The sequence below is a fragment of the Perna viridis genome, chromosome 6, assembly GCF_037379345.1.
Source record: "Perna viridis isolate PV_CMFRI_1.1 ecotype Kerala chromosome 6, ASM3737934v1, whole genome shotgun sequence".
NCBI lineage: Eukaryota > Metazoa > Mollusca > Bivalvia > Mytilida > Mytilidae > Perna > Perna viridis.
Window position 1 is genome coordinate 31,941,604 of NC_142450.1, and position 13,598 is coordinate 31,955,201.

The 13,598-nt window shown below is 31.6% G+C and overlaps 1 long non-coding RNA gene across 2 annotated transcripts; it reads right to left on the reverse strand.

Annotated features, from left to right (window-relative positions):
* Positions 1–963: 963 nt before the first annotated feature.
* Positions 964–12,488, reverse strand: LOC148614570 (uncharacterized). 2 transcript variants are annotated; one of them, XR_015923715.1, is made up of 8 exons: positions 12,427–12,488; positions 11,495–11,554; positions 10,383–11,038; positions 8,326–8,492; positions 5,526–6,275; positions 5,037–5,082; positions 3,204–3,323; positions 964–2,317 (listed from the first exon to the last, which is right to left on the reverse strand). It is a non-coding gene; the product is annotated as an uncharacterized LOC148614570 (long non-coding RNA). The 2 variants fall into 2 exon arrangements; XR_015923716.1 differs by lacking the exon at positions 3,204–3,323 and having other exon boundaries at positions 5,031–5,082.
* Positions 12,489–13,598: the final 1,110 nt, after the last annotated feature.

Consider the following 13,598-nt stretch of genomic DNA (forward strand, 5'->3'; position numbering starts at 1 on the left):
CAAACCATAGTGGTGCAACGTGTTGGGAAAGATGCCACGTTCCTCGCACGTTAAAGAACCCTGCTGTGGTATTCGCTAGGAGTAGAAACCTGTGCGCTCCGCCACAGGAGGCTAAATTGCCCGATCTTACCCATCCCCCCTTTTTCCAGTGGCAATCAAAATTTGTCGACCCTATTATTCTTGTGACCCATCCTTTTTTTTCATTTCATGTTCATTATATCATCCATTTCATGTTCATTGCCTGAATATAGCTGAAATATTGCTGCTCGGACGTTAAACCCAAACAAACAAACCAATATGTGGTATCCACCACTCGAAATTCAAGGACAAACCCAAGTAATTTGCTGAAATTAAAAAAGGCATTGACACATTTCATAACGACGATGAACCGTTCCCAATTAAGTTGATTTGTGAGGGGACTTTGAATAATATATCCTGAGCCATTAACCACTAGCAGAGGAAAATCCCTGTTCTTCCTGAACTCAGTTTACTTGTTTTAGCATTACACTGGGAGAAAAAAAAAACGGTAAGATCAAATCCAGTATCGACCATATCATACAGATGCATGACTCAAAATAGACAAACAAATAATTTTTTAAACAGTTCTGTAACGCTTTGTTGTGTGGAATGTTATACGATTACACTATACTCAAATTGTTTCTTTGCTAAACTACTTAACAAATAACCTTAAATTGTGATTGCTCTTTTCTCAGGACGACTGTACAAATTAAAAAAAGATAGCTTGAGACGTCAAAGTGCACTCAAGGGAGCTAGATGATACCTTCATGAATTTTGATATTACAATATTTTTTCTCTTCCCGAATGACTTACTAGTATTCAATTCAGTACATAACAAACGCTACGGTGTTTTGAAATTAAATGATTAACATATGTCGGTCCTTTTTTACATTATGAAATAAAACAAAGACTAACAGTAATAGAATCAAACGTTAAATGGTTGATTAATATTGCTTTATTCAAGTAAAGTAGAACACTTTATTTATATAATCTTCCAATGATCGAAAGGACGCCGGGATAAATTATATTTGTCAGACTTTTTATTGAACTGGAAGTAAAAAGCTTGTTTTTGTTAACGAACAAAAGACAATAAAACTGATTCCGGTTAGGTTAACCAATAGGTTTAATTCAAACTAAAAATATGGTCTAATACTGTCCACACAAAGTATTTTGTAATTTGATGGCAGATACAAAACTTAAAACATACAACAATGTTTTTTTTAGGAACATATGATAAGTTTATATTACAAAGCGTACTAGTATATTGTATGAGAAATATATTATAAGAATCTTACACTATAGAAATATAACGTTTCCAATTTTTAAAACATTTTTCTATCCAATGATTTCAAACAAATGTATGATATTGAATATGAAAATCAACAAATGAGTAAAAAAAACCCTTTTTAATGTAGAAATGTAGAGTGTTTAAAGAAGGTTTTATTAAATTGGTCAGTCATTTTCTTGCGAATCATGAGCTATAGAATCTGGTTTTTCTTTCAAAATCTCGTCAAAGATTATCTCTAATTTCCGTTCGCTTTAAACGTTCACTCCCGTTTTCTGAGCGGATGATTCTAGGACTTTGAAGGATAATTAAAAATTACCAAACTGATATAATCAAGAGAGTAGTCAAAAAGAAAAGTTTGAACGGAAAGTCCGTATAACAATCGGTAATATCGGGGCAAAAATCGGAAATTTGGCAACCACCGCATAGTGCTGACTTGATACAAGCATTTCAAAATTAAAGGCGGGTAGCGCGCTAAACCTCCCTCTTCCAAAACGATTCTTTATTTCCGGTCTTTAATTCAACCTAAATGGGCAGCATAAAATTGCCACCGATCAAAATCGCTAAAACCAGTAGTCAAAACAAAACAGAAAATATGAACAATAAATCAGTAAAAAATAAAATAAAAATATGTAAATCATAGCCATGAATTTCAAAAGGTCTTGAAATGTGTGTGGAAGGTGCGTCAAGTTCAAGATAAAATCATAATTATAAATCTTTGTTTTTCGTTGACATTATGGAATTCTACCATCTATAACATGTTTGTCAAAATCGTAGCATTTTGATAAGAAGGCCTGGAACTGACTTTTTGTTGTTTGTGGCTAATTTGACCATATTTGATACGACTTCTACATGTCAATTGTCAAACATTTGATTGCTTACACTGAGTACCTATCTTTGAAACGTGTCTTAAAGCCGTAAAAATACCTATTCCATTTCTTCTTTACGTCTCGGAAAGCAGTGGTTTATCTAGCATTCTCTGAACGTATGATTAATTAAATAACGAGTGGTCACCTGAAAAAAGGTTATTCATTTAACTTTAAATTTCCAAATGTTTAAATTACTTTTAATTAGTCGCAACATTAAATCAGGAAAGTATAATAAATTTCAACCATTGTTTACTCAAGATTGTTTTAATTTTGAATTTAATCATGCTGAATTTTTCATTCCTTTGCTTCTTTAATGTGTAAAAATGAACCTTTTTTGAAAGTCAAACTCAGTAGGAGTAACATCCTCCCAAGTCAGGGTTTTGAGTCCACCTTCGCTCCCTCAAACCCCTGACATCACTCATTCATATGTCGCGGGTATCGTCCAGCGTCATCTAGTGAGTTACCTAAATTTAACCCGAATCCAAAATCCAATAAAAGGACTCGTAATAAAAACTCTTCGATATAACTTACAAAATGGCTACATATGCATAACGTCATGTTGTTTTCGCTAAAGACTCTAAACATAATCTACAGTTATCCTTTTTTGGTCATATTGAATCATTTGTGTCATCTTACAACTATCAGTTACTCGTATCATTGTTTATATTCCCACAGACATTTTATGTCAAATCAATTTTCATTGGTGCTTCGCACCCGGAGAAGCAACCAATTGGAATTGGCTGGACGATACCCGCTAAATATGAATGAGTGATGTCAGGGGTTTGAGGGAGCGAAGGTGGACTCAAAACCCTGACATGGGAGGATGTAGGAGTAATAACATACGTTTTTTTTTATATAAAATTATTGGTTAAGGTTTTATTCAGAACCGCCTAAACTGGCCAAATGTTTCACCTCTTATTAAAGTTAACAAAACCAATTCTACTACCGTCATTTTGAACTACTTAAACTTTATGAAGTATGTATTAGCAGAAAGAAAATTGATAAATGGTTTGACATTCTTGTTTCTTTACCCTCGTCTCTCAAATAACAGGATAACCTTCGAATACTCAAAGCTACATCTTGGTTTGCCAAGTCAAAATTGTCTTTTCACGCTAAGTGGTTATCATTCGTATCGTCGTGTGACCTGATTCCTAGACGGAAATTAAAACTTGAAACAACATATATGCACTCATATGCTTTGGCACTCCTATTTCATGACGGTACAGTTTGTAAGAGATTTATCGTCTTTTTCTACTTGTTTTAAAATTTTGTTAAATAAAATCATTAATCGTAATGAAATAATTCGCAGCAATGCATTCACTTCTTTAAATGCTATGAGATAAATTCACCTAACAATTTTACCGGAATTTAATAGAAGTTACATTAGTAGTGTTATGGTTTTTCTTTGTAAATAAATATTCTAGGTCCAATTCACTGCGTCAATTGACGTTTTATGCCAAAGGGAAACAAATCATTGTTATTTACGTCAGAAGTAAGTGAATCTAATGTAATATTTCACATCTAAGAGTTTATTTCGTTTTTCATGGTTGAGGGGTGCTTAATTGCGAGTTATTAGTACGAGCAATAGAAGCCATATTACATGCGGTAAATGACATTTTGTTCAGATAAGACGACAAATCGTGAGGCATAAACGTGTTAATGAAATATAATACCGCATGGGTTACAATGAAAGACGCAAGACGAAACCAATTTGGTTTTGCATATTGAATCGGTCTGCTGTTATATGAATTTGTTGTCTGATTGTATGTATGTATGTTTGTTTTTGTTTTTTTTTTACTTTCTGTTTTACAGAAGCGTTCCGGCCATTTCCCAATTACTTCAGTTTTATTTTATTTTTATGTGTACATTATTAAATAAACAGTTATTTGAACATACATTGAACTATGAAATATGATAAAATATCCTGCAGTCCGAACATTCATATATGGGAGCTCTAGTTGCATAATTTCAAGAACTTTAGAAAAAAAACATGAAATTAGTCTTTTGAAATATGCAATGTAGAATTTATAAAAAAAATAGTAGAAAAAATTTACAGCAGATATGACATTTTAGACCATACTATCCCTACTGCCTTGAAAGAGTAATCAAGGGAATAAAGGTTATAGCGGTAATCAAAAGAATATAATCCAGGGACAAAGACCCGATATAGAAAACAGAAATACACAACAAAGAACACAAACTAACTAAAATAATACATACAAAAAAACAAAAGCAAATGAGCAACTCGGACTCCACTAAAAACTGGGAGCATGGACCAGGTGCACCGGTAGGGTAAGCGTCCTCTGCTTTTCTAGAAATACCTGCCGAGTTGAAGTGAACAGTTGATATAATATTATATAAATATGACACCGTTGTACTTCACGGAGTACGGTTGGACGTACACATCATGTGTACTAATCGACCTATATTTGATATAAAAACTTCTTGTTTCGATATTCATAAGTATGCACACTCACAATTGTAGTATTTAGACATTTCACAGTTGTTCAATTTCTCAGAAAATAAATTCAATAATGCGGTTTTCTAAGAAAATGTAGAAATATTTTGCTTCGTCTTGTCAAAAATGTAGCATTTGATAATTTCAACAGTTCTAGACAACGTGGGTTTCTTTGTTTTCAGTTCATTCTGAATGTTTCATTTGAAAGCTTACAGCAAGACTGCTGTGTAGAATGAAAAATAGAAAATATAAGCATTTTTGTACTAAATAATTGTTTGCGCTGATACTTTGATCAAGTGAATTAATAATTAAAACTACTGAATATGAATATAAATTGATCAGGTTATCATGTAGTTCAAGGATTTAATTTTTAGTGTACTTGATATACTTATTTACTTACAAGTACAATGTTTAAACTGAATCTCTATAAAAAATAGTAAATGCAGCGCTACCTAAAAAGGAAAACAAACTTTTTTGAAAAGACGTTCGTATGCATCTTAAAAATTGGATGCAATAATGCTAAATGGTAAATCTATAAAAATGGTCGAAAATTATTACAACTACTTTTTTAAAGATAACCGGATCAGATAATACCATTATTTGCCTTTATTAAATTTGGAATAAAAAATGTGACATTGGACATCAATACACAACAATGTATTGACTTGACTTTGAGATTTTATTAGGGATGAGGCTGCGTGGAAATGCATTTCAATATCAAAAGTATTTTGAAGACAATACATTTATATTGTCTTTATTCATTATCAAAAACATTTAATGCAATCTAATAAAAAAATTATGCGAAACAGGTGATATCCCGGCAATTTCTGATTATTGGTTCGCCACAATAAAATATGACAGCAAACATGAAACGATTGCATTTTATAAATAATACCGTATATTTTGAAATTGACACTGTCCTATTGTCCTATACCAGACCGATAAGAATGTACAAGTGTATTAAACTTTGGACGAAGCAAAACTAAGTTGCTCTTCTTTGGTAAGACTCTGTCTAAAATTAAAATAAACAATAATTAAGTACCATTCTGTGTTAGAATCAGGCAATTAAATTCACATCATTTTTCACCATTTAGTCTTTTTTCCTCAAATATATCTACAACATCTAGGAAACAATTGAAATGTCAATTAAATTCATTCTGAAGCATCTGTGACAAAGATATATTTACTGCTTACCTAAGGAAAAAGTGATGGGAAATTCCGCCACTTTTCTATGCATTTCAACTAAATTTGACCTATCAATATCATAAAAAAGGCAAACTTTACAACCACTTTGATGGATATTTTTGGAGATTATGATGTATAAATACTTTGGTAATGCAAAAAACATATCTCCGTCGTTATCTTTATGTGCCATATCTTATATACATTTTGCCTTACTCTTTGACAGAGAAGTTCTTGAATACTAAACTTTATTTGTCTTACTTTATAAATAATATAATATACTTGTTTGTCGTCTTAATGTCTAACATTGTAAAAAACGGTCTAAGTTTAAGGCAATTTTATTTGTTATTCTAAACACTCTAGACTTACCACGTTTTTTTTATAGTCCCGCATACAATGATATGTCTTATGAAACAACATCTTGAAGATGACAGCTATTTCCGATTATATCTCACATGCATAACTATTGTTTTAAAACAGGAAGCATAATGATTCAATGAAAATAAATCTTTACTTTTTCATAAAATGGAAAACAGATGAACCAACTATATGTAAATATGAACATTACAGCATTGAATGCAATATTAATAGCACCATATCTTTTTGTGTAAAAATACTGATAAAAGTGACAATTCTAATAGGACGTCCCTAACAGGCTTTGAGACCACAACTATGATCGATTTTCGATTGCCATATGAGTAGCACGCGACTTATTGGGCGTGGCATTAGGCATGGCTGGTGTGCTTGTTAATTACTGTCCACTTTAATCATGTAAACAAACACACGTAACATTCCGATATTTGTCAGCTACTTTCATTCATTTCAGTAGCGTATATGAACATAAAATTCATATTTAATATTTAATAACGATATTAAATGTTATGTTTTAGAAAAGTCATATTATATTCAGTAAACATCACTTACACACGTACTCGATAGCACTCGCAGCGTCCCAAGTGCCACATGCGCCATCATGTATGAAATCGAAACTGACATAGTTAGCGTAAAGTGTACAGCCAAATATGGCGCGTCTAAGGTGATCGTAATATTTCACGAAAATGTACAAAATGGACAGCTGTTGTCCTATTAGAATAAAAATAAATCACGGAAACTCCATTTTATCATTGTTTAACCACGGGCTGACCATTTATGCCGCATTATTCTACCTCGAGCGATAGCGCTATCGCTTGGGGTAGAATAATGCGGTGTAAATGGTCAGCCCGTGGTAAAACAATGATAAAATGGAGTTCCCGTGATTTATTTCTTAAATATCCTTTTCTAAAGGATAAAAAATGTTAAGAAAAGCATAAACGAAAATTTTCCATTGTGATCCATCTTTTCGAATTCCCGGAAGTACACAATAAAATGCACATCGGTTTTCGGATACATTCTACATCGGATATTCCGAAATGGAATCTGAAACTAGAACGAGACTTAACAACCCTATATTATATTTATTTTTTGATTTCACAAAAGGTGTTGCAAAGTGAAACCTAGGTCAATTTTGACGACCAACTGTTGGAATGGATGTAAGTAATTTAGAAAGGGATTTGGTAGCTTATCTAGCTCATCCAGTGATATGTGCTATGTATTGAGGACGTTTTTTTTTTCTGAAACTTTTTTAATTTCTAAGAAGTGATGCATTGTTTTCACTTATTGGCGTACTAGAACGAGCATACATGTTTAGTGTCAACACATATAGATTAGTACTTTTCAAAAAGTAATCAGAACGCCGGACTTAATGCAGCAATTGCTCTCAAAGGGCATTAAACTGTTTGACATTTTTATGGTATAACTGTATTGGAAACTAACTGATTTACCAATAATTGTCTATTATTTGGTGTTCTACAACAGATTGTCAGAGAGCGTAAATTCTATTAACTTTATAACAGTTTGAATATAACAATTGATTTAAATGACACAGATAACTTTTCACATAAATATTTTGTTTACTAGGAATGACAGCGCATATATTATTTTTTTCTGAGCCTAATTGCATTCAAATTGAAAAGTGTCAAATTGTCAACAAACAAATTAGACCGTAGAGATTTCTACAAAGTGAATTAGAACAGCCAGATAAAAACATATTTTACAATAAAATTTTAATGAAAAAGCTAAATACATGTTTAGTGTAAGGAATGTTCTTGGTCGAAAACAAAATTTATTTCATTTTCAAAATATCTCTATATTTTACACATCCTTTATTAAAAGTTATAAAACACGTACAATGGTAGGTCATATGACCTCCGTTTTACGAGAAGAAACATTCTCTAGGATTACATAATACTGGAAACAGATTTTCGTTGCTAATATGAACAATATAAACTGAAATAAGTCTGCATGCAAATAAATTGAATTCTCTACAAAAACGGAGATAACTAATATGTGTAACAGTTGAACTAACAAAAGAACGGAACTATAATCGAAAGTTAATGTGGTACAAGTACCAAACATGGAAGGTCATGGTTCAGATCCCCAGCCGAATCATATCGAACATTAAAATTAAAACTCACCTCTTCCCTGTAATCTATCTAAGGAGATAGAGTGAGTACTGGTAAGCTCGGAGTAAGGTGTTTGTGTGGGGTTGTTTAGTGAGCTAGCACATCAAAAATCTGACTCAGCTTGTCGGTCAAGTTCAAGTGAGTTGTGTATGAGTGATTCATTGTTTTAGTTCTTAGTTCTGAAATGAAAAAAATGCCATTGAACGTTAAATCACAACCGATCAGTTAATTAAACATATACAAGTACCATTTAAATCGTATTTTTTTTTGCATGCGTATTAAAAATAAAAAAAACGGTGTATGCTGTAAATCCTTTGTTTCTCAAGATTACATACTTTTAAAATAAAATAAGAAAATCCGAAAGTATAAATTGAAAACTTTTCTAATAGAAATGATCCAAAAAGCATTTAAGGTAGTAGACCTGGGGTAAGGGAGGGAGGTAATCAAAATTGAAAGGATTTAGTCATTAAAGCGTTTGAATAACTCCTAATATGCAAGCTTCAAAGTAATACTAATGTTAAAGGGAAATAACTCCAAGAAAGGGAACAAAGATGCCAGCCCAGTACTCTGCCCTTTTGAAGTATTGATTAAATATTTCAAATAGGTACATTGAAGAATATATTTTAAAAGGTGGGAAAACGTTTGAAATGATACCTTTCACGGCAAACCAATATTCCTTTAGACATGATAACAAAATTGAAATATGAAGTGATCTCTGTCATGGGACAGTACGGCTAACCAATAACATTGCCAGTTTTATAACTCCTTAACCTTTTAGAGTTTAAAAAAATATACATTTATTTAATTCCTTATAAGACTTTAAGATTTCTGTTTTTCATGTGTTACTTCGTTCAGCATATGACTCTATCCAGAATTGAACTACGTTTAGCATATAAGTTTATCCCTTCGTGCAGAAGTATAAATATTTGGGTGACATTAATTTGCAATTGTAGTTGACTCAAGCTGTGCCTGGCAATGCCCATTCATTAATATAAGTCATCATAATTTGATACTTGGTAACCTTATTGAATATTAAAATGATTTCAGCCATAATGATTAATTATCAAAAAAATATTTCAATGCCTTACCCTACTATCACTAAAACATTAAAAAAACTACACGGTGAACTTTTCTGAAAATTTGTTTATTGATTTGCATATAAATAGTCCATATAATATTAGTTTTGTACGAAAATTGAATTTTGATTTTTTGCAAAATAGAAGTTTTTATATAGGCCAATAGCTAAAAATGACCCCCCTTTTTATGATTTTGTTAAATTAAAAGCCTAGTATCTCTTCTACAAAAAAATAAAGAATAAAATTCGATATTAAATCTGATATATTAGTCCTTTTAAAGTGTATCTGACTTAATATTCAAATATATATTTAAATATACTGTCAACATGCCCCTTAAATACCAGATATGGTTCAGTTTGGCCAATGATTCAGATTTAAAAAAAATAGTCTTCGTTGCTCAAAATCTGCACAGTGAATTTTCTTCAAAATTTGACAAATGATGCGCCACAGTTAGTGTAATATCATGTACAAATTTTAAAAAAATGGAATGATGGGGAAATTTTGGGGGTACCCTAGGTCTACTACCTTAACTGCTTGACTAGTAATTCTTTGTTGTTTTCAGTTATAAGCAGACATAAGTTGCTGTACCTAGAGACATGTGATCAGTATGCTAGAGTTTCTCATCGACAACATATTTGTCACTTTTCGATGCACAATTTTTCAACAAATTATCGGCATTCCAATAGACACAAAGTGTGCCCCTCTCCTAGCTGATACATTTCTTTATTCATATCAATCGAGGGTTCTTCAAAATCTAGTGAAAGACAAGAAGTTTTTCTCTACATTAACAATTCTGAAATTGGGGAACGGCTTCTGTTTTTTTTATCCACCAGAACTTGAAATTACAAAAGATTACTAACACAGCTTCCGTTGTGTCATTTTCACACATTCACCTCGAATTAGGCGACTGTGGTCATCTCGGTAAAAGAACGAGATCGTTTTAATTTTTAAATTATTAATTTCCATTTTTTATGCAGTAATATTCCAGCTTACCCAGCTTATGGTTACTCTGTTTCTGATCTGTTAAGGTGTGCTAGATCTGGTAGCATCTATACTGTCTTCTTTATCCACCAACAATGCTATAGAAACAGGCTGTATGACCAAAGTTTTAGAAAAGAATATATCTCATACGATGCCTTTTATTGTTTTATAAATCTTTCTCAGAAATAAATTTGTTTCTAACGAACAGATTATAAATGATGGATTTTCATAGTACAACAAATTATTTTTCTTAACCTTTAACTTGTACCTTATCTTCCCACAAACTTCAGAATTTTTTTTTAAATTGGTGTCTTATTTAATTCCATTTCGTTTACATTTTTTTTCAGATTATGTGCACTGTTCTGACAATTGACATACCGATATTGACTGGTGGCAATTTTTGCAGCTGTCCGTTTGGGTTGAAACATTTTAGAAGTATTTACATGTAACGGTAATAGAAGCAGGAGGTTTAGCGCGCTATTAAATCTGGTTTAATCTGCCCTTTATATCTGAAATGCCTGGACCAAGTCAAGACCGTTGGGTTGGTTCCAGCCTTCGGCTTTTAAACCTTGATAATGCAATTTGTTATACGGACTTCCCTTTTGACTATTTCTTTTGACTATTGACTTGAGATAACCAGTTCAATTATTTCTTTCTATTCTTCATTTCTATAGAAATATAAAAGAAATATTTCTTATGACATTCAAGTAAAACAATTATGGATCTGTATTAGCACGTCAGATTTTATATTTAAAAATGACTAAGGTTCGGGCTATTAAAGATGCATTCTACGTAAACAGTGTATCCAATAATTAAGTCGAAGCAGGTTATATGTATGCTAAATGAGAACACTTAATGATGTCAAAGATGAATCGCATACGTAGTGTCTGTGAAATAATTTGGTATGCTGAGATTACATCTTTTTTCTGAGTGCTTTTAAATGATGCTAACACCATGTTTTCCATTAGTCCACTTAACTCAACGGTTGATTTGTCATAACAAAATGTTTATTCCTAAACGGATTATGGAAAAGTCAACATCTACATGTATTTGCGATATTGCAATGATGCTTATATTTTAGTTCCACGGAAATATGGGTTTACTAAATAGTGTCGTTTATTTACCTAACTGTGCCATTTAGTATTGATGCTGTTCTTGTTGAAGTCAGTTTTCCTCAAATATGACTAAAAATCAAAAAGAGATCCTGTTTAAAAAAGGTTATTTGGTGATATGGTTGCTTCAGTGCGTTAAAGCTAGTTAAGGCATTCAGCGCTTTAAAATGAAGAAAAGATAAGTAATCGGACATTTAATTGGCAGGTATATGCAGATTTTTTTCATTATTTTCATTTTTACAGTTTTAGATTAAATATATCATTCGGAAACAATTGTTTACATTCCGCCAATTTCATCATATGTATTTTTTTCTTCTAGTTGTCTACTGATGTTTACATCAATTTAAGTGTTAAACTTAATGTCCACCTCAAGCTTATCTTTGCTCTTAAACTATATATTGGTTTGATATCAAATATTAATAAAATGGAAATATATGTTAGTATTATTCTTTTAAGATTTTTATTTCGTTGATATAGCTGCCAGTTAATATAACGTCAGGTCAGATGGATCGAAATGGAACTATATGGACCGCCTCGTTTTGAAATTTCAAATACAAATAAAAAGTATAAAAAGCAATAATATTTCGTGTTCATATAATTTTTTGGGGGCGACCAACCGGTCCATATGCTTCCATGTGATCATCAACAAAATAAACTACTTGCTTAATGACCTGCGTAGCTATTTATTCTAAATCGATCTAGAGATGATAGCCGTTTATCACTCTGAATAATTCGAAACTAACTGTATTTAAATAAAACAGCACCACGGAATTTAAAATGTTAAATGACCAATAACTGAAACACATATTTCCGAAGAATTATCGAAATATGTACCGAAATATCAAATTATGTCACTGAAAGCTTGCAGTTATAAACAGGAAATTTGATTTTGATAAATGCAACTCGATCGCAGGGAGAAAATGGAATTAAATAAAGAAACTTACACAATTAAAGATACCGTTTTAGTTCTCTACATGAAGTCAATACCAACCTGAAAACAACCCGGAAGTACAAGGAATATTTGTATTTGTAAATATGTTTTGTTTAAAGTTTAAAGTTTTCACAGTAAGTAAGTGTATTCACCGAACACATATACGAAAAAACTAAACCAGATATAAACATTACTAATTTTGGATATACAGTTCACCTCCTGTGTCATATAATGCATATGCTATTCCGATGTTTGATACATGTTGTCTAATAGGCAAGAAAATAACGTTTTAACTTAAACATAATCACCGACCTCAATTTTTATAAAGTGTTAACTATCATTTTTAAAATTAACACCTATGCTTCTTATATTTTCAAATTTACTATCAGTATATAAATCACCACAAATATGTCAGGTAAAGATTGAAAACGGTGAAGGTGTAGGAAATAAGTATCTAAAAATTACAAAAAATGAAATGCAACGAAAAAAATCGGACATGCATACAAGGTCATGAAAACAACACTTTAATATGATATAACATAACATAGATAAACAAAGAAAACAAGCACACAAACAAATGGCAAGTCAAGAGGGAGAAAGCTGATAAACTTAAAATTGTTCGTATGCCGTTATGTCTTTGAAAGATAAACCATCTTGGTACATTATGAGCATTATGCATGTCATCAGATATAATCTCGTTTTAAACATTGAGTGCAAGAAAAGTCTGAATGATAAAATATTTATAAAAGTATCACTTACAATGTTTACTCTGTACTTAATTTGTAAACAGATTAGTTATACCAAAGTTGCACATCACTAATATTGGGTAATCAACTTTAAAATGGCATTAGAAATTATCAAGGGACTAAATACATTGCGTAACTAGACGGTTATAACAGAAAATACTCATTGCTTGCTTGTAAAGGTCACTCAAAGTCTACTTAACTCATTTGATAATAATAATATAATGATGTTGATCATATCAGTAGGTTGTGTAAGAGAGATTTGTATATGAACAGTAGGGACTCATCATAGTAACGAATATTTTGGTTTTTGTTTTGGAAAAAAACTTAAGCGCCTTTCTTAAAATTAAAAAAAAAAACAGTTAAACAAAGAAATGAATGATAATACCAGCTCAGACAATTATAAAAAATAACAAGCTTTCATCGGCGGAAAACAATTTTT